The following is a 25,125-nucleotide window of genomic DNA, read 5'->3' on the forward strand; positions in this document are numbered from 1 at the left end:
TACAATCTAAATAAAAATTGAAAACATTTAGTACCACCAATACAAAGTACTACTACCACCACCACTCTTAAATAAAGCTCAGATTGCATAAATTTACGAGTGTTAGAGAAAAAAACAGAGTCAGGATGTTGGGTTTTTAAATTTTGAATTTAATAGTTAAAAATACTTTGCTTCTTCGCGTACCACCTATTTTTCTTTTGCGTACCACTGCTTGAGAACCCCTGGTGTAGATGGTTTAAAACTGAATTTTTATAAAAAAAGATCTATGTTATTGCTGATGATTTAAACCATAGCTATAACAAATTTGTCACTATTTGTGAATGCTGTAATGAAATTGCTAATAAAATTTAATTTAAATGAAAACAGCGTATGACAAGCAGTGCAGTGAATAGCAGAAAACTGCAACAAATGAAGAAATAACCACTGCAAATTTAGCTACTTTTGTGAAATGTCTTTCTTCACTATAGTATGCATAAGGTAACCATAGAAAGAGATGTTAACTGAATTTGGATTGTATAAATGTTACACAAGAACAAATAGTTTGTTTTCAGTACGTGTTCTGTATGAAATTCATGCGAATCCTGCATTTTCAAAAAGGATTCTGAATGAAGAATCTTTTATTTTTCATTTATTTTTTTAAGGGAGAAATTAGCAAAGAACCAAAAATACTGATCTCTTAAATCCCTTAAGGATATCGTAACAAAACTGCTGGTGATGCTAAAATCATGGTATGGATCAACTGCTACTTTCTTATAAGAATGATCTTAATTCATTCAATCAAGGTTTATTGCCTAATATTGATTGAACAAATTAACAGGCATGTAACAGTCTATTTCATGGGTTACTCTCTCCTCAACAAATAATAATTAAAAAAAAAAAAAAAAAAAATCTGCGAACAAAAACTGCATCACAATGCTTTAGAAGAACAGCTTAATTTTTCTTTAAATACCTCATTTACTGACACATTTCTCCCCGCCTTTTTTTTTTTATTAATTTTACTGTTTGGAAACCAGAAGGAGAAAAATACATGATGTGTACTAATTTTAACATATCACATTGAAAAGTACACATACAGACACACTAATATTATTACATTATCTATTTCAAAGATAACTAATAAATTTTATATCTAATCAATTTTAATAATATTTTTCAAACAAAATTCGTGATTTTCATGCTTCCCAACAGATAGAACTTTATTCAGCAGCCACACTCATTGTTTAGTTTGATTACGCAAAAATTTTAGTATGTTTTTGAGACTCACTGTGTGCACAAGACGTTTAAAAAAGGAATAGCAGCCTTTTAAATATTAATCTTATATACTTTTAATTATGAAGTTTATTCAATTAAGATGCAATACTCTGTGATGCTTTTTTATTTTACTTATAAAAGTATTGCAATTAAGATGTAATACTTTTATGCAATACAATATTTATTTACTTTTACTATATTGGAAATGTTCTGCAGAAGAAAATTTTATATGGCCCCTAAGAGTAAAAATCCTATTAGTAAAATTTCACTATATTTTAATTTATTAAAAAAATAAAAAATCCATACAAAATTACTGATTAATAAAAATTTTGATAAAAAATAAAGGAAACAGTTAATAATGAATACTATTTTACTTGATGCAGCGATATTAATATCTCAAATATAGCAGTGCCTTTCTGTAGCTCAACAAAATTTGTTCTCTAATCTTGAATTTAAGCTGATAATAAGCATAATAAAATGAATAAAATTAATAAATTCAAAACTATCTTGAAAATGTTACTTGCCCTCTTCCTTCTTTAAACTAGTGAATAAGTCCAGTGAATATTTTATTGACCAGAATTTTTATTCTGTGAGGTAAATGAATTTTTTTTATATAAAATGACCACCATTTACAATCATTATTTTCATAAAATTTTCCGTTTTAATTTAAATAACTCAAAATATAAAACCAATATTTAAGCCACTTTTTCTCAAGATTTCTGCATACACACAAACATTTTTATGCATATCATCCAGTATATAAATATGGTCAAATATTATAGAAAATTTATATATTTTTCAATCATATTGAGCATGTGTTGTATATAAAACTGAACAAATAATTTTACCTAGATTAATAATAAATCAACATGACAACATAACACAATTTTTATATTCATGTATATATATGTTGTTGTTGTCTTGTCCATGTAATTTCATGGAAGAATGGTTGCCAGAGCCTCACATAGGTTGGACTTCTACATTCCACCCCAATTTTGAGGAACAGCACCTTGGGGAGGGGTCTCTCACCCTTCTCCCCTACCACCAAACCACAAGAACTTTTGGCTTGCCATATGTTTAGAATACTCCCATGCTGCAAAGACAATATACATTTACAGACATCCATGCCTTCTCTGGGATTTGAACCCGGCCCCTTGGTCTTGCATTAAGCTCCGCTAACCACTATACCATCTGGGTAAATATGTGTATTTTAATTTATCAAAATCATTAGTCATGATTTGTCAAATACTACACCTGTTAACTTTCCATGAGTTATAGCAACACAAATGGCACAAAGTTTATTGTCAATGATAATAGATACCCTGATGCAATGTACTGTAGATTTTTGTTATCACACAAACATGGACTACTATTAAGGTTTGAATATGAAGAGCTAAACTGAGTCTAATTTATAATTAAGTATCCCTCCTCTTATTCAAGGCAGGATGCATTTAAGCAAACCACAGCAAATATAGGAGAAAATATATTCTCTTGGTAGTTCAACATACAAATGATGTCTAGGCTGTAAGCAGCATCAGTGACATTTGTATGAAGCATTTTCTCTGACTTGTTTTTGCTGAGTAATAATGTCAGATGGGGGGGGACTTTAATTGTAAAGAAAGCTATGAATTAAGCAGCCACATATGTTGATTGTTTTGGCTTTATTCTTTGTTTAATTTTCACACTTTAACCATTAACCAATAGCATGTTTTAATGCACTTTTATTAATATTGTGAAATTAAGTAAGCAATTATAAAATACATAAAAAAACAAAATAAATGTTGACACATTATAACAGCTAATTTTTTTAATGCATTTCATTACAATTATATAAGTTTAAAAAAATATTAAATCTTTTATTTCATCATGTTATCCTAACAAATGCAGAAAAAATACTAAATAAAAATCATGCATTTTGAATACAGAAAATTTATTCCTTTTAAAAAATGTATTGGGTGTCATTTCTTTTTTTACAGCGTTAGCAACTGCAGGATAGGTATTAAATTTTGAAAAATCAGCACAATTCAATAAATTCAAAAAATCCAAATGTCTTTCATTCAGATTTTTTTTTAATACAGAATGAAGATAAAAACATTGCGTTAATTAGTTTCACCACTAACTGAGGTTATGCAAAAGTAATTCAATTCTAATTAAATAAATTTTCAAATTTTGAAAATATTCCTATATTGCCAATTTCAAATAGGAAATAGGAATTATTCTAAAAAATCAGGTTGGAAGACTGGTTTTTTGAAGAATAAAATCAAAAAATTAAATTTTAAGATTTAATCTAACAAAAAAAAAGGGGGAATATAAAACCATTTAAATGTACCTTCCACGCAATACCACAATATTTTTAATCAAGTTAGGTAAAGATCGATTTTATTATAGAAATAATATACATAATTTTTGCTTGGAAAAGATTATCATAAATTCAGTAAAAGAATAAAATTTCAGAGTTTTTGGATTTCTAACTTAATTTTTAACTGACCTTTGAAATAATTTTTTATATCTTTCAAAAGAACTGGCTTCTAAATCTCATAAAGTAAGAATAATTTACTATTAAGCGTACTAGTTTTCAATTCAACAATATATCCATAAACAAGTATAGAATAATGATGAAAAACATGATATTTTTGGAAAACCTTTTCATTATGTGAGACAAATTTTTTAATATTACTAATCTGCAAAGAAATTTATCACCGAAAACTAAAATTCATCATGTAATATAACATGTAATATATTATGGTGTGATGAAGTTTTGAGCATTGGGTTATGAACATATAATATATTCAACATGTATATATATATATATTCAACATGTATTACATGGGCTTAGTTAACTGAATACACACTCACGTCCAAAATTTATTTTTACATACCCCAAAATGATGATATTTTATGAAATATCCAATTGATGTAATCCATTTTTGCAAAGAATTTGTGAAAGATAAGCCTAATTTGCATGACCCAATTGAAAGCGATCAAACAGTTTCTGATACACAAATCAAGGTGTTATGTTGTCTGACAGTGAATCAAGCACTTTGTGCAAAATGGTTTTTGCCAATACAGTGCGTAAGAACTCAAAAAAGTTTGTTATGGCTCCAAAATATCATTTGGAAGAATTTGTGAAGTCATGAATCACTGGTGGTTTAGAAGCAAAGCAAGCAACCAAGGAATCAAAATGTTTGCATAATTCAAGACAGTCTCTGTGCTATAAAAACAACTGCAGAACTCTAGAACTGCTATGAGGATGCCAAGGCAAGACCATAAATGAATAATGACTGCTTCTCAAGATTGATATCTTGCAATAACTGCTCATCGTTAGATGAAGTCTACTGCTCGTCAGAATAAGTTCAGAACTTGTAGCTGCCATTGGAACAGTTGTATCACAGCAAAAAGTATATAGAAAGCTTTATGAAAAAGATCTTCATGCCAGAAAGCCATGGCATTTCTTTCACAAGAAAAATCGGATAGCTATAATTGGTGCAAAGAACATCAGAACTGGAGGGAACACCAATGGCATTACGTTCTCTGTACTGATGAATCAAGGTTTAATTTAACATCTGATTCTAAACGTGCTTACATCTGGAGGGAGTCAGGAATGTGAAATCTTCTTTCAAACATTACAGAACATAACCTTTTTGGTAATGCAGGTGTGATGGAATAGGTAAGAATAATGATTGATAAGTGTATGCCCCTACACATTTTCAGTAGCAGATCTATAACTGGCCAAAGATATCAGAATGATGTCTCAGAATTTTATGTAAGATTTTGTGGAGGTGCATATATATCTGATCTTTTATTTATAGACAATAATGCTCGTCTATATCAAACGAACCTTGTTTGACAAAATCTCCTGATCTTAACCTGAAACAGAACTTATGGGACTATTTTGGAAAATCAGTTGCATGGAGACATCATCAAATCAAAAAAAAATTAGATTCCCCTCCTTAGCCCACTGTCATAGACAATGGAAGAAAACCAAAGTAATAATTTCTTCAGAATATATAAGAATATTCTCATAGAGATGTAAATGTCCTTAACAACACATTGCTGGAGGAGTGGAACTTCATTCTCCAAATTGTGTTTAATCCCTTAATGCACCAACAAAAATTTGGTATTGCTGATTTCGCTGAAATCATAAAATATGCAAATATGCCTTTCACTCATAATTTATGATAATCACAATAGTGATATTAGTAGATATAGTGATAGTGATATTTCAACACTCTCCCTTATCCCAAAGACAGGGTAATGATTTCTCATAGATGTGTTAAACAAAAGCCATACATGAAGTGCAGCCTTTTTCTTAATATTACTAAATAAAAAAAAAATTGTCACTAAGATTTCTTAACCATAAAATCAAATGTAAATATTTGTGTTATGAAATTTAATTATCAAAAGCATATATAATCCAGAAATGCTAATCTGATTCCCTCTTAGGCCACATTACAACTCCTTAAAATAGTCAATTAACCTCCATAAGATGCATAAAATATCTAAAAAAAAATCAAATTCTCCTCCTTAGCCCACTGTCATAGAAAATGGAAGAAAACCAAAGTAATAATTTCTTCAGAATATATAAGAATGACAACCTATTTTCTGTTGTTCACTTTATCTCACAAAAATAAATACAATAAACCCTTTAAAACCTTATGTTCAGTTTTTGCTGCAAGTTCTGCCATCATCAGGAAGATTCTCTGTTGGCAGAATGCTTTTAGTATTTCCCAATCAACAAGGAAAGCATTTACATTATTTGGTAATGTCTAAATGCTTCCAATTTGATATGAACCAAATGGCTGTTCCTTTTCATATTAAGATATACAATTACTGTCAATTACGTATTATGCAAATTTCCTTTTATTGCAAGCATAATGATGGATAGAATGCATGTTTATTGTTCTCATCTACTGTACTTTTAGATTTTTAATGAAGCTTATTTTTTGTACACTATATATAACACTGTGGCCAGACCACACAAAGATAAGAAATTCACAAATGTGGTCCCCTCACAGTCTTCGAGCTATTACAAAGTGTCAGATGACATGCTATGACATTACAGGAGTAATAACTTGTTCAGTAATACCACCACCTGACATTACAAGAATCATAACTTTATGACCACTGTCAAGATATTTTAGCGACAGAGTCGTAGCTAGGGTTTTCAGCGCCCAGGGGCAGCTGAAGATTTCACGCCCCCTACTTCTTGCCAAGGATGGAAAACATTTAATTCTAAAATGTCGTAACATCAATTTGGCGCCCGGGGACAGGTGTCCCCCTTCTAGCTACGCCCCTGTTTAGAGATCTACAATGTATCTGTTATCAAGGCCTCTCAAATATAGGGCTTCTCCAAAATTCTCTTCAACTAAAATGAATCAGAGGATGCATAACCAAAAAATTAAAAGTGAATAATTAATTCAGTCTACAAACTGTTTCAAAAAGAGCAAAGAATCTTTCCTCGATTAGAGAGACTCTTGCCACTAGCAAGCTACTCATATAATGAATAGAATACTTATCTTACCTATGCATTTAATATTAATTTTCATTTGTTGTTATTGCATTGTTAATACAGCAGATCTATAAATAAATGGGTTTTGGTTCCATATGCAGTAATACACAACCTGACTAAATGCAAACCAAAGAGTTCCCAATCCTTACATGGAATCGCCCCATCAATGCAACACTACCATCACCCAACATCACATTTTTTCCTTCAGGTATTTTTGTTAAAAGAGAGGTTTTGAAATTATTTTTATGTACTCTGAAGAATATTGCATTATGCAGTTTTAATGAGCACGTACAGAGGTATGCATAGAAAAATTACGAAAATTCCCATGTAGACGGCTTGTTCAATCAGCAATCAAACTGCTATCACAGAATTTAATGATTTTTTTTTTTTAATATTTAGAAGGAAAAAAAAATGTTAAAAAGCAAACACTGCTATATCAGAATGGTATTAAAAAATAATAAAATAAAATAAAAAAGGGTGCTCTTGGAAAAAGTTACGATCATATGATATAAGAAGTATTGAGACAAAAATACGGACTTTATAATGATCAAACCATTTACTGAACGAACATACACCTATAATAGTCACATAGTATCATAGAGATATATTTGCTGCCAGATATTCTATTCTCCTCAGCATATTTACAACAGTTGCCTGTTAACTAGTATGCCATATGGTGTCCATATGAGAAAAGTTTCTTACAGACCAAGATAAGACTGATGTACACCACCAGTTAAGTTGCTGTACCGCTTGTTATACGACTATCAGCGTACTCAATTGATAGAACATTACATTCCTTGCTTATGAATGATCATCTCACTGAAAAACAGATCCTAAAGGACACAGCAGGACTGAAGGTGTTATTGATATGGCCAGATAATTAAAGCATGCTACAAAAAGATTACTTAAGATGACTGACTGATTGTAATACATAACAACTCTCAAAATGATAATTCCAGGTAGGATGGTTTGCCACTCTACAGTAGGAATGTCTAACTCATAACCCTTGTCTACATAAGTACTTGCCTGTGAAATTCCCAGAAACTGCCAATTTATGTTGTACGTAATTTTCATGTTCAGTAGTACATATTAATGTGAGCAATTTATCTCACTAATGAAAAGGACAAGTTCCCAGGGAGATCCAGGTTAGCAGACATTCATCTGACCCCTATTTTGAAAGTGTGAGCAGCATGCCTTCAAACATCCAAAAGCTATTTGCAGGAAAGAAACAATAGATATCCATATATGATCTGAATTTCCTTATGTTCCCTCTATTTCTTAAAGAATGATGATAAGATTTTATGCATTCACTCATTTTACACACATAATCAGAGTTTCTACTTATTTTTTTAAATTGTCAGAATATCTCATTAGTTAGTTTTCTGCAGTTTTTTCCAGTTGCAAGATTAGCTAATTAAGGGATATTTTGTCATGCACAGTAGTTTCAGTGCTTATTTAAATATACTTTTTAAAGAAAATTACCTAAGCTCTTTGCCTGATATCAACTGTAATTTTTTAATGATATCAAAATCTTATTTGATGTAATAAGATAGTTAACAATCAACGATAGTATATTTTTATAATTGTTTTATTATGCTGATAATGTTTATTGCTAACAACCTCTCGCAACCTATGGAAAAAACATTATAACAAAAAGTGTTTTAATATGTATATGGAGGCTTTTAATATGTAGATGGAGGACCAGTCACTGTAATGGAATAGCCTTAAAAAAAAGAATTTCAACTACCAAGAGTATCTAATAATGTACTCATATTTTCAATGTGCTTGTCTTAGAACCAAGATACACGAATATACACTTCCAAAATCAGAGAAAAGTTAAAAGATTTAACATTCAATTGTAGAGGCTTTTTCTAAAAAACAAAACAACCTAACAGGATTTAAAAAAAATCCAATAATTCATATTCACACAACAGAAGCTTTCCGCATGTAGTGTAGTTTAGAAGATATTAGCATAGCCCCTTTAGTTGAAGTAATTTTCATGAATATTTAGGGTATTTTGTTTAATAATTAACTGCATATTTAAGCTGAAATCAAAATTTGGTATTTTTAAATTTATGAAAAATGTTCTCAGAGAGAAGTTCCATCCCCCTTCCCCCCAAAAAAAATTATTTCCATAAATTACAGTTATAAGACATTTCTAAAAGATTAAAGTTACCCAGTATTTTTTTTTTTGGGGGGGGGGAAGTAAAATTTAATCACTACCCAAATCACCGTTAAAAGCACTTCCGAAGAATCAGATAAATTCCCTGTTCTAAACTGCAGTACTAGAGAACTGCATGTATTCTAAGAATTTCATGCTAAGTCAAAATCAGATAGATTAACATTTTCAAACCTTACATTTTCTTTAATTAAGTTTCTATTTAATATTATGCATTTTTAGAATTTAAAAAAGCTTTTACACATTACATTTTACTGAAGCACAGTTTTTCTCAGTATGCCGAGGAAAACTGCATGTTTTACAAAAAAATTCAAATCCTTATGTTTATACATTTTTTATACTACTGGCTTTTAGATATAAAATGATAAATAGCATAAACCAAGTTTTGTGGTGATATATTCAGAAAATGATATATATTAGGAATAATATGTAGAAATATGATGAATAATATGTTTGAAGTTCTTATCATATCTACAATTATATTAATTTGAAATCGTAAAAAAATGACTACATTCACATGTCTCTGAAAATTTTGCCTTTTTTAGAAAACTCGCACTGTTGCTATCACATGAGATAATCCCAATGTAGAAATATTCCTGAGGCAAGGAAAACAGGCAGATGGTCAACTGGTATAATCTTTGAAAGTCCCAATGCATTTCAGGACACGGTAACAGCAAGGGGCTATTGTGGTTTGAACTAAACGATTAGGGCATCGCAAATATATGCATGTAACAGAAGATCTTAAAATGGAAGTAATTGCGGGCAGTTCTGTTGAACTGTATTTGATGAAGGTCCCATTATGAATAAGGGAAAGTACTTTCAACTGTTTAACTAGAATTCTGGGAAAACAAGTTTTTTCTTAGAACAACTGCCCTGCCCTAAAAGGGCGGTGTTCCAATTTTGGAAAAAAGGTGATTTCACACATGCGTTTATTTTTAAAAAGTGAAGGTGGTCTCTTCCAGGGTACGTACACATTTCTGCACACAGAAATTAAGTACTTTTAAGGATTTTTAAGGACCATTAATGAAAAAAATTAAGGACCTATGAGCAAATGGGAACTGAATAAATTCAATTAAAAATATTATTCTATGCTTGAATTTCACTTTTGTAATACCATCCTAAAAATAAAATAGATGCTTAAGTAGTATGCGTTATTACTAAAATGAATTAACTAACATAATTATTAATAAGTTTGAGAATAAAATAAACTTCATGCAGTTTATCAAGTAGCATTAAATATTTTACACTTATAATAGTTGGACATATTTAAAAGAAGATAAGTGACATTTACGTTTTACTAATAGTTAGCTTTATGCTGTTTTTTTTATTATTTATTTATTTTTAATGTCTCATTTTGTCACATACTTGGTGAGTCTAGAGGTTTAGCAAATAGTAGGGAGATTTTATGTCAAATGGCATAGGTTAAAATGAGAAGTGAGATCATAATCAGCATGATTCATAACAAAAGACTGAATGTTGTCCCTTTGCTGCTTGCCTATAGAGAGACCTGCTGATTGAAAAAAACCTGAAAGGCCTGATGTAGGCACCGTTGGCAAGTGTTGAAAGTCAGTCAAGCTCTGCTTAATGCAGTTAATGTCATAGCATCAACGTGTGTAGAGTTTCAGGGGTTGTAACCCAGTTAATATACTTTAAGGTTCCAATAAGCCATTAAAGTGCCAGAGGTGATAAGTTGTTTTATATATAAGTCTCAGTAGATGCAAAGAACAAGTTTTACTTGATGTTGATGGTTACATGATGGGTGTTGGATGATGGTTCTCCACACAAAGGATTTGGCGATTGAATTCCCTAAAAATCCCAGTCGCCCTTTAAGCCTTTGCGACACGCATATTTAAAATATATTTTAATCTTTAAAAAAATGCCTTAGAATAAGTCAGATGGACTTACTTAAGTGCCTTTAAGGCTTGAAAAAAATTTTTCACTTTTATTTTTTACGGGGGAAGGTGGGATACCGTTTGTCCCACCATGCAACTAGGACATGTCTTATAGCATATTGGTGTATAGCAGGGAAAAAAATCATATGAGGAATGAATAAACAAAATAAAGCGTGCATTCTAAAATATTCATAATAAACACACTAAAATGCATTTTGTACTTATTGCATATATGCATGATTTGTAAAATTTTGCGTATGCACATTTTGCATATATATATTTAATATTTTTAAATTTTAGGAACAAAAGAAAATATTTTCTTGAATATTTTAAGATTCAAATTTGATACTCGTACATATGATACTAAATAATATTAAAATTGGCACTTGATTCAAAAACATTTATATATGATTAAAATTGAAAAAATGTAATTTTTCATGAAACTTTGAAAAACAATGTTGTTTCATTCTTTTGTAAGCATACAGGCACTTCACATGTTTCACACATCCAAAATGTTCGTCATTCTTCTTTCGATGTGCTGCAATACGCACATTTTCTCCTGCTCGTTCTCTTTGGCGTGTGACTTGCATTTTTTAGTCTCTTTTCTGGTTGTACGAACAGGTTTTTAGTTTTTATTTGAACTGGGGATTTCAGTTTTCTTTTCAGCTCTTTCTTGCCTGCAAGTGCCATTAGACCTTCTATAACTGAGAGAAGAAAATCTTTCATTGTTTTTACATCATGATCGGGTTCGTGAACAAATTTAAATAGAATAAATGCATTTACTATACTCCCATCTAAAAAGTTTAAAAAAAAAAAAAAACGTGCCACAATTTCTTGCTTTTGCGGTCTATTTCAGGTGATCAATCAGTCGACATATCCCATATTCTTATTGTATGAAATAATGCTGTTTGGGCACAGTACTTTTTTTGTCTTTCCATTTCGTTCTTTTCTATTAATTTCTTTCATTTCAGTTGCCTTTTCCAAGCAAGACAGGATAGAAACGGATCTTTTATCCTTCCATTTTATGCAATAAATTGAATAATCGCTAACTGAAAAGTCTATATATTCTCTTGACATAAATTTGTCTTTTACATTTTTGGGTAGATACTTCCGATTCATATTTACAGTGCCACATGCATATATGGCACCCGCATGCATAGATGGGTCTGTGTCTTTAAAAAGCGAAACAAATTATAACTACTTCCCTTTCTTCTTCAGCAATAACTTCAACCTCAGTTATTCTCTCCTGGATTTCAATTTCATCTGAATCAGAACTGACATCTGAAGCATTTGAGTCGCAATCGGATGGCAATTCAGCAAAATGATCCAAAGCTTCCTGAGTTGTTAACTTTTTTTTAGACATTTTAGCACATCAGAGCATACAACGGATGTAAAAGCGCACGCAATCACGAAAAATGTAGATGCAAAAAGGAAAAGAAAAAAATATTCGTGAGTGCTGCCATCTATTGAGCGGAAATTCAAGTGTGTGGTGGGACAAATTTTAACCCACTTATTTCAACTGCAAAATTAATGTTATAAAATATTGAATCCAATTAAGATTTTTGAAAATAAAATACCTTTGAATATTAAAAAGAATCATACATATCATAAATTGTATACCAAAATTTTTAAAATATTGAAAAATGCGAGATACATGGATATCCTATTTTGAATATTTTTTGCTTATAAACTTAAGCCCTGGTATAGTAGTAACATCTACCGAGAAAAATAATAACTAAAATAGATTATTTTTAAAAGATTAGAAAATTTCTAATGGAAATTGCTAACTGAGAAAATAAATATTAATTAGGTGGGACATATATTGACCCACCATGCCGCAAAGGGTTAAAAGGGGGAGTATATAAGGTATTTCTCCCACCTCCTTGGCGACCCTTCGTGGTTTGCATTCTAGTGGTATTCCAGAGGTCCGCAGTTCGATTCCCGGCAAAGGCATTGTTAATTTTTTATCTTTCCTACTTTCAAAATTACCTAATGCCTCTACAAGCCTTCCCAAACATTTTGGCTAGTTTATATAGATTGCCTTCTCTTTAATTATCAATCATTTCTGACAATAATTAGAAATTCGTCTCAATATGCAAACCAATGGTCTCGCTAGTTTCTGTGTGCTTTATCTACTAACTTTTCAATGTCTCCACAATGTACCTATGAGGGTTTACTTGATCTGGTAAAAGTTAAATAGTCCCCCCCCTCCCGATAGACGTGAAGCAAATTATCACTGTATCTGAATGTAACTACAATATCGGACAAAGAACATAAAGGCATGTTCTGATGCTAACAAAGTCAATTACAGCTCACGGTGACGTAATTAAACAAGAACAGTCAAATTCAAACTAAAAATGTGGATTAGTGGTCAAAGATAATACAATTTAATTTTAATTTATTCTGGCTCAGTAACTCTATCATATGAGGAAACAGAAATGGGAAGTTATAGTAAAGGCTGAAATGATAAACAATTGGGTAATTTAAATAATAATAACTGCACATATCTTTGAAGAATAATTTTCTTTATGTATTTGGTTTCTTTCTTCAACGCGTTTCCTTATAATTTTAGAATTTTTGGATTTAATTAAGGATTTCTATTATTCTAAAAAACACTAGATGCATTTAGAATGTACAGAAAAAGCGGCTAATTTTATTTCTTTAGTAATGTGAACATTCAGAAGAAATATGAAATATATATGGTAAAGGCTGGTTACAGAGCTGGTGTGGCAGAATTTTTAGAATTTAGTGACACACAGAACAACAAAATCTAGAAATAGCAAAACTTTTAGAATTTAGAACAGGCATTGGAAGCAGAATTTAGGATACACAGAGATTGCATCATGTGGAAAAATGCATAGCACCAGCTCTGTGTACGATGCATTTAGACACATTAGATGAATCTTTTAAATTGTAAGTTTTCAATTTCTTTATTAATAAAAAAATCTCTTTCTATAATGCCTGCCCAATTAATAAGATTAGAAGCATTTTTGAAATTTTCCATGCTTTTGTCTAGTGAAAAGTAGAGAAAATAAAGGGAAGATAAACATGTTAAGAAAAAAGATACTAGTATCAGGATTAAAACATTCAAATATTATGTTTCCATTGTTCTTCCAGATGTTCTTCAAAAAGTAAGAAATTCATCGCAAAATTTCTGTAAAATGCATCCATTACGTTTTGATATGTTGATACCATGGAGGCATTTTCATTTTGTCACATATTTCTAGAATCGTGGGTCTATAAATCTTGCCTTCAAATCCTTCTAAACTTTCCATGATGCAATGTCAAAAAGTACTAAAGAAAAATTATCCCAAACAATTCTGTAACAGCAAAAAGCCAGAAATATTATGGGGGGGGGAAGGAAGGAAGGAAAAAGTGTAAAATTAATTTTATAGAGAAAACTGATGCATATTCTGATGCAATTTTATAAAAAGTAAGCTTGAACTTTCAATTATGTCAAAAAGAGTTTCCGATTCTGGAGTTGCCAAAGGATCTAAAGCAAAAGCATGTTTTGATGTCCATCAAACAAAATGTGGAATTACTGCAAAAAAATGGATAAAGGTATGAAGAAAGTGACAGAGAGGTTAGTGAAAATGAAAAAATTTCGATTGACAAGTTAGTCGGTATTCTTGGAACAGCAATTACAGGACTTGAATAACGGAACTTTGTAACTGAACAAGAAATTATGTCTGTTTATAGAATAAAAGAGAAAGTATTACCACATAAAACAAAGCAATTTAAACAACTTACATTGAAAGAAATGTTTAATAAAGTAAACAATTAAATATTAAGCTTGTTTTTGTAAATTTTGATACCCTTTAGATCATAACTGCTCTTTATTTCATAAATTAAGGTTTCATTGCCATCTTACCATATTTAAATTGATGATCTATAATCCAGAAAAACCCCTAATCCGGAATCGCCAAAGTCCCCACAAGTCCGGATTAAAGATTTGTACTGTATTTTACATGCTTTCTCTCAGTTTTGTATTTTATACGGCACACTTCTTTTTCTCTATAGAATATATCCCTGATATTTACCCTGATGAAAGGAAAATCTCAAAAAAATATTTGGTCTTCCACCTCAGTACCCTATTAGTCAACTTATATTGCTTAATAATTTACTCTAAAGACTTGATCAAAATCATCATCAGTGAAAAACACCCGATTCCCCTTTTTATTCCTCCCTAAATTACAGCTGCGTATTAATTTATAGCTAATTGCTATTGCAAAACATTGTTACGAAATGTCAAGGCATGGTAAGATAGCTTCCCCGCAAAGCAGTTTTAGGGTTGCCAGAAAATGTCAAGGAAAGGCAGGGTTGCCTTATTTGGAGATAAAAATGGCGATATGCCATGGACGGATGGAGAACCTTCTGGAATGAATTCTTACTGGCTTAGCCCAGAATGTTCTCAAACACAAGCCAAAATTTATATAAACCCTGCTAGTACATGCAGACTTAGTGTCTTGTCTATCGAGTTGATAGTCAGTCAGCAACTGCCGAGTGCACCGAAAGAGTCTCTTAGTGTAGCGCAGTTAGTGCATCGTCAAGTAGAGTGTGTTCAGCTATGGGAACGATTGAACCGAGAAGTCGGGAGCTGTACTCTAGTGTATCGTCGAGTGCATCGCGAGTTGTAGCGTGGATAGTCTCGAGAGTACGTGAAGTTCCGAGAACGACCAAGGAGATTCGGAAGCAATACTCTGGTGCTTTGCGGTGAAGCTGTCTCCACCATTATAGCCTGATAACCTGGAGGTTGTGTCGCTGATTGTATCAGCGTGTTTATAGTACCGTAATTTCGCACGTATAGTCCGCAGACACGATTTTATGTAAAAAAAATTTCAAAAATCGTCAGATAGTCCGCGGACTGTACATCCGAAATTACGTTTTTTTAATACGGCAATATTAATGTATTTTAGAAACAAAGAACTAAGTATAAATAGAAAAAAAGGCGATGTTTCATCAACGTTATCGAAGATGAAAGACAAAATACTGTGCAACGTGCTATCCTCATGATAAGTGGTAATGAAATGTGACATTCGACCCCAGTCACTCGGTGTTGCCAAACCAGGCTATAAGTAAACGAATCACGCTTTTTCTTCGTACTCCAGGTACTTGCTACTAAGGCTCCTAAAAACCGAGTTGACGATCTATACGATATATACAAATGTTTTCTTGGAATCTCTCGCTTTTTTTACATTTGATCATCGGCAGTTCACGACAGCGTGTTTTTTAAATTTCAACGATTTTAACCATGAACAACCAGGGTATTATCTGCACTGGTGAATAGTCCGCAGCTTCAAAAATTCACATTTTAAACACAGATAGTCTGCGGACTATTATACGCGCGAAATTACGGTAGATCTTCGACTACTGTAAAACGTGATTTTGGATCTGTCCTGAAAATACTGGACAATAAAGTGTGTTTCGATACTTCAACAAGTAGTGTCGTCGTTATTCACTCCAAATCCATACGAACCCGTACGTAACATAAAAAAGAAAAACGTAACAACTGGTGTCAGAAATGGGATTAGTGAGTGGATGTCAGTGACCTACCTGCCTGCAGAGGAAACAAAGACTTTGATGGACTTTTTAGCTGAGATAAAAGCCAAATATGAGGAGATGAGGGCTGAGATGAAAGCTGGACTGGAAGATGAGAAAACCCTACGAGAAGAAATAAATATCGGCCAAGAAAAGGTGCAAGTCCAACAGGTGAAGCTTACAGAAGAAACTGGAGTCATAAAAGATGATGTAGAAATGAGAGAAGGGGCTTCTGAAGAATCAAAGAATGAGGAAATGGAGGATGTAGCTAACAAACTGCCTGAGAAAGATCAAGAAATGATGGATGAAGCATCTAACAGGATTAAAGAGAAAGAACAAAAACATGAAGAAATAAAAGACCGGAAAGAAGCTTTTGATTCTCAAATGCCTGAAGTGGAAGAAAGTAAAAATGCGACTGTTAAGTTAGTTGAAACTGATAGAGAAATTATGAAAACAGAGTCAGCAAGTATTGAACATCTGATGAAGTACATCTGATGCAGAGATGGGAGAAGCTGATGTGCAGCTTAAGCAGTGCACTCCAGTATTGCAAGAAAATACATCCACTTCGCAAAGGGTGTAGTGCAGGTTTTGCAGACAAGGACTTGATTCTAAAGCTGGATACTTGAAAATGCTTGTAAAGGATCGGATTCTATTATGACCCTGGTGCAAACATCAGAACTGACTTTCAGGAAATAGAGGTAAATAAACATGTACCAGCGGCTGAAAATACAGAGATAAATTGCATATATGATGCAAATAAACCTCAGAGTGGTGAATAAAATGTCTTAGATCTTCCTGTGAATGAAAAGTCTGAAAAGATTGAAACTTCAGACTGTGATATGCAAAACATAAACATATCTGATAACTGCACTGGAAGAGTATTAAACCCGGGTATAACTTAATGAAAAGACAGACCGAAATTCATTCAGAACTTTAGTTTGTATAATTTGAAATTGTTATGTGTTTGTGTATATAACTTGTACATAGTGTAAATATTTGTTTCTTTAGTTATGTTATTTGTTTGTGTTATTACCTTTTGTTTGTACCTAACTGTGCTTCTGATCAAGGATTGTACTGCCCGGGACGTGTAGTCCTTGGGGGGGGGGGAAGGCAGTATTACAAAATGTCAAGGCATGGTAAGATAGCTTCCCCTACAAAGAAGGTTTAGGGTTCCCAGAAAATGCCAAGTGAAGGCAGAGTTGCCATATTTGACGAGAAATCACCCATTTGGCAATATGCCATGGATGGATGGAGAACCTTCTGGAATGAATTCTTACTGGTTTAGCCCAGAATGTCCTCGAACACAAGCCAAAAGCTATATAAACCCTGCTGGTACGTGGAGAGTTAGTGTCTCGTCTATCGAATTGATAATATGCTGTGGATGGATGGAGAACCTTCTGGAATTAATTCTTACTGGTTTAGCCCAGAATGTTCTCGAACACAAGCCATTGTTGTTGGGCATGGCTAGCTGGACCCGTTGAATACTTGTGGAGTGAGGTGCAGTGGGTAACGTGAGTGACATAATTTGTCAGTTTTATCCCCAGGTGGGGCAGGTGGAGGATCTGTATGTTCCTGTCATGTCTGAAAGGGCACCACAGTAGCAGTCACGATGATTCATTACCCTCAATGGTTCAGTGCTTTCAGTGTTTTAAGCAGAAACTTGCTCGCGACGACATCTATGGGTTGAATCAGAAGCATGGTGCGAGAGGCTGCTTGGCTTCAGAACTTGAGTTAATATCATGGGAGTGGAATCCTCTACCGCTAAGGCAAAAGAGCTCTTATGCACTAGATTCAAGAACTGACTTCTTCAAATTTGCAAGAATTGAAAGGCTCTGTAGATGTTGTAGGCCTTCTAACCAATGCTATGTATGTCTGTATGCTATATAACATTTATGAATCCCCTCTGAACATAAATTTACAGCATTTTGATGTTAAACTTAATTTTGTTTGATCAGCTCAGTGACAAATATTGCAAATACTTCAGGAGTTCAAACACAGAATAAGTTTCCAGAAATGAACTATATGTTTTATTAAAATATGTGGAGGGATGAGACTAAAGTTAAGCTTGTACAGAATACATACAGTTTTGTTATTAATCAAATAAAAGAACACTGACTAAATTATTAATATCAACCAGAACAAGAAAATAATTTATATTGTGATAAAATCAGGGTTGCCACTCAAACAAGAGAATGAAATTTCCCTGACTTTTCCAGGTTTTCCAGGTGTGTTTCGAGGAAATTTCCGGCTATCCACGCAGTGCGTGTTGACTGTGCTGAGGGTAAATTAATTATGGTACTACTTGAAAACACAAATTACACAAACACAATTACATATGACTTTTTATATTAATATACAAAGCATTGTTTTTATAATTCTAATAGGAGTTGTTTTCTCCACTGAGAACAGAATCTGTCCAATCGGGATTTAAAAATGTCATTTTTGCACACATTTTGCAGCTACAGAAAGAAAGAAATCTATTTAATGATATTTTAAAATAAATTCACGTATTTTATATGTAATTAGCAGCATACATAAGTAAAAAATATGTGCACTAAATTTCGTGATGGTATATCATAGTACTGCTAGAATTAGTTTCACAAGTATGCCAGAGAAATTTGCCTGAAATCTGAAAGTATTATTAACTAATAATACTAAATTTATAAGGAAGAAGATACATTAAATTATGTGGATAACTTTAAAATAAATTACTTAAGGATTAAAAACTGAATAACAAAAATCTATGGTATTTTGGCAAATACAGATATATTAAATAGTTAGTCAAGATGACTCATTACCACTTTTTTATTGTACAGTCAAAAGTCGTTAATTCGGACACCCATAATCCGGACCTCAAAGCTAAAAACTTTCTGCGCATGCGTCGCGTTCACGCACAGGCGTTTACGAGAGCGCGTAAGACCTTTACGGCTGCGAACATGTTTGTGCGCATGCGCATTTAATGTGTAATGGAGGTATAAGCTGAGCTAAAACTATCTAATTCAGTTAATGTTGCAGATTGCGTTGTTCCTTAATCTTCGAATTGGATCCGGCTTATTATTTTTTGCAGACTGTTAGAGCAATTTCATAAAAGTAAGCTTGAACTTTCGATTATGTCAAATAGAATTTCCGATATATATTTACTAATATGTAATTTGTATGTACAAAGCGAAAGTATGTTTTGAAATCCGAAATCTGTTTATCAATTTCACGCAGCGGATTGGAAGTTGATCTGTCAGCACTATCCTTATCTTCAGGGCAGATGTTTTTATTTTATTTGGCTTATAATTCCTTACTAAGTGTAGTATTTCATCTCGATGTACTCCGTCTTTGATATGATTTAAATCAAGTTCCTCGTCATTATAATTCGCTTCTGATAGTGAAGAAAGTGACCCAGAGGTTATTGAAAACGAAAGCATTTCGATTGACAAGTCGGTATTCTCGGCACAGCAATTACGGGACTTGAACAGCGGAACTTTGTAACTGAACAAGAAATTATGTCTGTTTATAGAATTAAAGAGAAAGTATTATCACAGAAAACGAAACAACTTAAACAACTTACATTGAAAGAAATGTTTACTAAAGTAAACAAATAAATATAAAGGTTTTTTTTTTGTAAATTTTGATACCCTTTAGATCATAATTGTTCTTTATTTCATAAATTACGGTTTCATATTTTTAATTTTATAATTTCTGCATGCCATCTTACCAGATTTAAACTGTTGATCTATAATCTGAAAAAATCGATAATCCGGAATCGCCGAAGTCCCGATGAGTCTGGATTAACCACTTTTGACTGTACTGCAAAATGACAAATAGGCATTTAAGAAAGAAAAGAAGGTTTTAAAGATTTTATTCTATACAAGAAGGGAGGATTTACTTTCGTTCAACATGCACTGCACATGAGAATCTCTGGCTTCTCGAAGTTACTGGAAACCAAAGATGCTGGAAACTTGCTTTGACTTTCTAAAAGACAATATGAATGTTGCTGTGAAAACTGGCTCTACGGCAGCTGTCGTATGACGCTTAAGCAATACATAATTTGCCAAGAAAGTGATCACCTCGATGATGGCACGAAAATAATTTTTTTGGGGGGGATCGCAGTATGAAATTCCCCGACTTTTACAGATTTTGACTAATATATTTAAATTCCCCGACTTTTCTTGGTTAACCTTTGAATTTCCTGGCTTTTCCCTGTTTTCCAGATAGTGTGGCAACCCTGTGAAATTCAGTTTTGTAATTTCTTGGTGAACAGTATGAGAAAATTTTTTGTTGATTTCAACCGTTTTTTTAAATAGTTGAGTTACTGAAGAGCTAATTCTCAGCAGCAAAATCTGAGTGCATAAAAACATGTAAGTTTTTGTTTAAGCAGAACAGCAGGATTTGAAATGTGGAGCAAGGCAAACTAATTGAGGTTTAATATACAGAGTTATGCTGAAATTAAACACATTTTGTACGATCAGACCATTTACGACTGAACAAAATCAGATGTCTCTAATTTCAAAGACACTTCTAGCAACAGCTACAAGAACAACGAATTCACAACTCACAGAATTTTTGTATGTCTAAATAATCAGGAGCAGAATGGAATCAATGTCTGATTTTAAAAGTAAAATAAATTGAAGGGTTTATTCAAACTTTAGTTAAATCTTTGCTAGCATCAAATAAATTTATTATAAAGAGAAAGCATCCAAACTGAGAAATTTGATACAGTCAAAAGTCGTTAATTTGGACACCCATAATCCGGAATGATCTATAATCCGGACCTCAGAGCTAAAATCTTTCTGCGCATGCGCCGCATTGACGCATGAGCATAGGCGTTTTACTCGTGCGCCGACATTTACGACTGCGCATATGCGTCTGCGCAAATGCAGAATACGTTTTCGCGTGCGCGTTTAATGTATAACGGACGGTATAAGCTAAAATTATCTAATTATCTATTTCAGTTAATGTTGATGATTGCGTTGTTCCTTAATCTTCGAATTGGATCCGGCTTATTATTTTTTGCAGACTGTAAGAGCAATTTTCTAAAGTAAGCTTGAACTTTCGATTATGTCAAATAGAATTTCCGATGCTGGAGCTCCCAAAGGATCTAGAAAACGAAAGTATGTTTCAATGTCCATCAAACAAAAAACGAATTGCTACAAAAAATGGATAAAGGCATATTCTTTGTTTATCTAACTGTTCCAAAATCTGTTTATCAATTTCACGCTGCTCTGCGCGGGGGTGGGACGTCGCGGCGCGCAATGAACTGGAAGTTGATTTGTCAACACTATCGTTATCTTCAGGGCAGATGTTTTTATTTTATTCGGCTTATAATTCCTTACTAAATGTAGCATTTAATTTCGATGTACTTCGTCTTTGATATGATTTAAATCAAATTCCTCGTCATTATAAATATCACGAATACAAATCAAATAGTTTTCTGGTTGCAATTTTCTAATTTCGGCTATGCGTAAGGTATGTTTTACGCATCCACGCGTTAAAAGAAATGTTTAATAAAGTAAACAAATAAATATTAGGCTTCTTTTTTGGTAAATTTTGATACCCTTTAGATCATAATTGCTCATTATTTTATAAATTACGGTTTCATATTTTTAATCTTATAATTTCTGCATGCCATCTTACCAGATTTAAACTGATGATCTATAATCCGGAATCGCCGAAGTCCCGACGAGTCCGGATTAAAGACTTTTGACTGTAGTTTAAATACTTTGAATTTGCAATCATACATATAAATGTCAATGAGAATTAAACTGAGAAGTTATCCACAGCTAGCCTTCAATCTAGGGGTAATAATTATTTCAGACAAAGTGTCTTTATGACAAATTAATTTGTTAAATTTGATATACAATAAATGAAATCCCCAATCTCTTCCCCCTCCTAGACATTTCTACACACCTTCCATTGGAAGATTAAACTAAATACAACCATGATAACATTACGGGGAAGGATATTGTTACGAAATGTACAGGCGCGGTAAGATGGCTTCCCTGCAAAGCAGTTTTAGGGTTGCCATAAATGGCAAGGGAAGGCAGGGTTGCCACATTTGGCGAGAAATCACCTATTTGGCAACAAAATTGGCAATATACCATGGACGGATGGAGAACCTTCTGGAACGAATTCTTACCAGTTTAGCCCAGAATGTTCTCGAACACAAGCCGAAAGCTATATAAACCCTGCTGGTCCGCAGTCAGGAGTGTGTGTGCCTCATTGAGAGAGTAAGATAATTAGTATCGAGTGTGTGCCTTGTCTAGCGAGCTGATAGTCAGTCATTGAGCGAGTTCTCAAAGTCTAGCGTCGAGTGCATCGAGAGAGTCTTTTAGTGTATCGCGAGTTAGTGCATCGTTGAGTTTTGTCTTAGATTGTGCTGAGTCGAGAGCTATACTCTTGTGTATTGTCGAGTGCATTGCGAGTTGTAGCGTTGAGAGTCTCAAGAGCACGTGGAGTTCCAAGAACGAACAAGCAGAGTCAGGAGCTGTACTCTGGTGCTTTGCAGTGAAGCTGTCTCCATCATGATAGCCTGATAACCTGAAATCTGTGTCGCTGATCGTGTCAGCGTGTTTATAGTAGATCTTCGGTGACTGTAAAATGTGACTTTGGAGCTGTACTGATCAGTATTGGCTAAATAAAGTGTGTTTCAATACTTCATCAAGTGTTGTCGTTATTCACTCCAAATCTACGAACGTGAAGGAAGAAAATAATGTAACAACTGGTGTCAGAAAAGAAAAACGTAACAATATTTTATAACTTAAGGGTTGCTGCCCAGTAAAGCAGAAAATATGGAAACAGCAAATGAGTGAGAAGCAGTACCTAGATTCATACATAACAAGGGAATAGATTTTGTGAACAAAGAAAGGCACATAGTCAAGCACAGTAATAAGCAGAGTTGATGATTTTTATAACAATAGTAATAAGTAGGGCAAGTGACACACGGTAATAAATAAGGTTAGTGACTTTTGTAACTAAACCGAGAACTTGTGAAGATTCAATCTACAGTTTTTATTTTTGACAGATGAAGTACCTTTAATGATCAGCTGTCTGGATCTTAAAAAACTTAAGCAATGCCTTTGATATATGATTTATTATAATTATTATCGTAACTTAACCTATGATGAGTATATGATCATACTCATCAACTTTGGAAATACTGAACTAAGAGTGAATTCTGATCTACTCATTAGTTTTGTTTATTGCTGCAACTATTCCTCTTGTGAATTTCTCTTGTTCAGAATATTATCATGTTATTTATTTATTTTTACTACCTTAGATATTTATCATATTTTTATTATATTAGAAACCATATACTACTGTTTTTTGTGTTCTTTCCTCCACAGTAGAAAAACAGATATGCCGATTTTGAGCTATTATCTCTACTTATAATAAAAGGAAGAGCCTGTCTGTGTGTGCATGTGTGTCTTTCGTTCATGCATCTAGACAAGGGCTAGCGCACTTCGAAGCGTTTCCCCCCAAAAAAATTAGACTTTTTTTATTGTTTCTTCATGATATCACATCAAATCGATAATTCTCTCTCATTATATTAGCAACAATGGCATGCCACTTAAAAAAATGAGGGAGATAATTCAGTGCAGTTTTTAAATTTAATGTTTCTCTTGGATACTGGACGTTTGTCGAGAGAAGGCAATGGGAAGTTGGTTAATTTATTTATTAGGATAATTAATATTTAGGGATATCACTTAATTCATTGTAATTTTTTATATGTAATACTTTTTTTTGATAAAGTTGTTCTGCAGAGTAAAATTCTGTGCAGTTTTTAAATTTAATGTTTGGTTTAGGCATTTTTCTGGTACATTTAAAAGCCAGACAAAGACTGGCCGCATAGTTATGAATAAAGGTTCTTATGTATTATTCCATCAGGCACAAAACTGACACCAAGCAGCGCAGTTTAGCACCAATTATGGATAGCGAGACAAATTCACACTATTCCACTTTCATTTGATGCAACTCCAATTGATTCTCCATAAGCCGTATTTTATTTTCATGAACAAGAATATAAAATAATTGTTATTGTTTTATGTTTCCCTTAAACTTTGAAAAAAATTAAAATTTGAGACTTGTCTTCTAAAGAAACAGCAAACACTAAATTATTTTCACCCATCCAAAAAAGCATGTAGTTAATGGACACAATATGGTCAGCTAAATCAACAAAATAATAATTAACTTCAAGGAGTACCTGCAGGAAGTTTTGTTATAAACAGGGCTTTTGGCAAAACTAGAGAGTCTAGCAAAATAACAGAAATCAAAGAAAGCCTTTTTACAGAGTGGGTCAAATAACAGATTACTTATCAAATAAAGAAGCACCAGTTCTTTCAGAATACTGTTGGCATGACTGTTGCAATTTTGATGGGATCCCTGCAAATTTTAATACTTCGGTAGTAGCCAACTTTCATAGTGGGCAAGATAATACACAAGTACACTGCGCAAAAAAAGGGGGGAAGGGACAGTTCTCAATCTCCCATTCTACTGGGCCGATTGACGAAATTCAACTTGCGTTTTTCATGTCTCGAAAGCCCAACTTATGATGTGTATTAGATTTATCTATAGCATTGTTCCTATATAGGTATTTTGACACAAAAGTGGACATTTTTTCAAATAACATACCATTTTTTTTCCATATTTCAATTCTATGACTCAAATTATGTCAAAAAATTTTGTAAAAATCACGAGTAGTTTTTAAAAAATTAGCTCCTCAATATTAATTGCGTTTTGTATATATTTATTAATCTCTCTTTTTTTAT

General features: G+C 32.8%; 2 protein-coding genes across 6 annotated transcripts in view; one reads left to right on the forward strand and one right to left on the reverse strand.

Moving 5' to 3' along the window:
- Positions 1-25,125, forward strand: part of LOC118193935 (ATPase family gene 2 protein homolog B-like) — a 177,979-nt gene that overhangs the window by 129,069 nt on the left and 23,785 nt on the right. The window lies entirely within an intron of this gene.
- Positions 1-25,125, reverse strand: part of LOC118193934 (uncharacterized) — a 412,362-nt gene that overhangs the window by 1,530 nt on the left and 385,707 nt on the right. The gene's annotated exons all lie outside the window — the stretch shown is intronic.

This window comes from Stegodyphus dumicola, chromosome 6 (assembly GCF_044657685.1).
Source record: "Stegodyphus dumicola isolate Sdum_Otavi_A_Nest chromosome 6, ASM4465768v1".
Lineage (NCBI taxonomy): Eukaryota > Metazoa > Arthropoda > Arachnida > Araneae > Eresidae > Stegodyphus > Stegodyphus dumicola.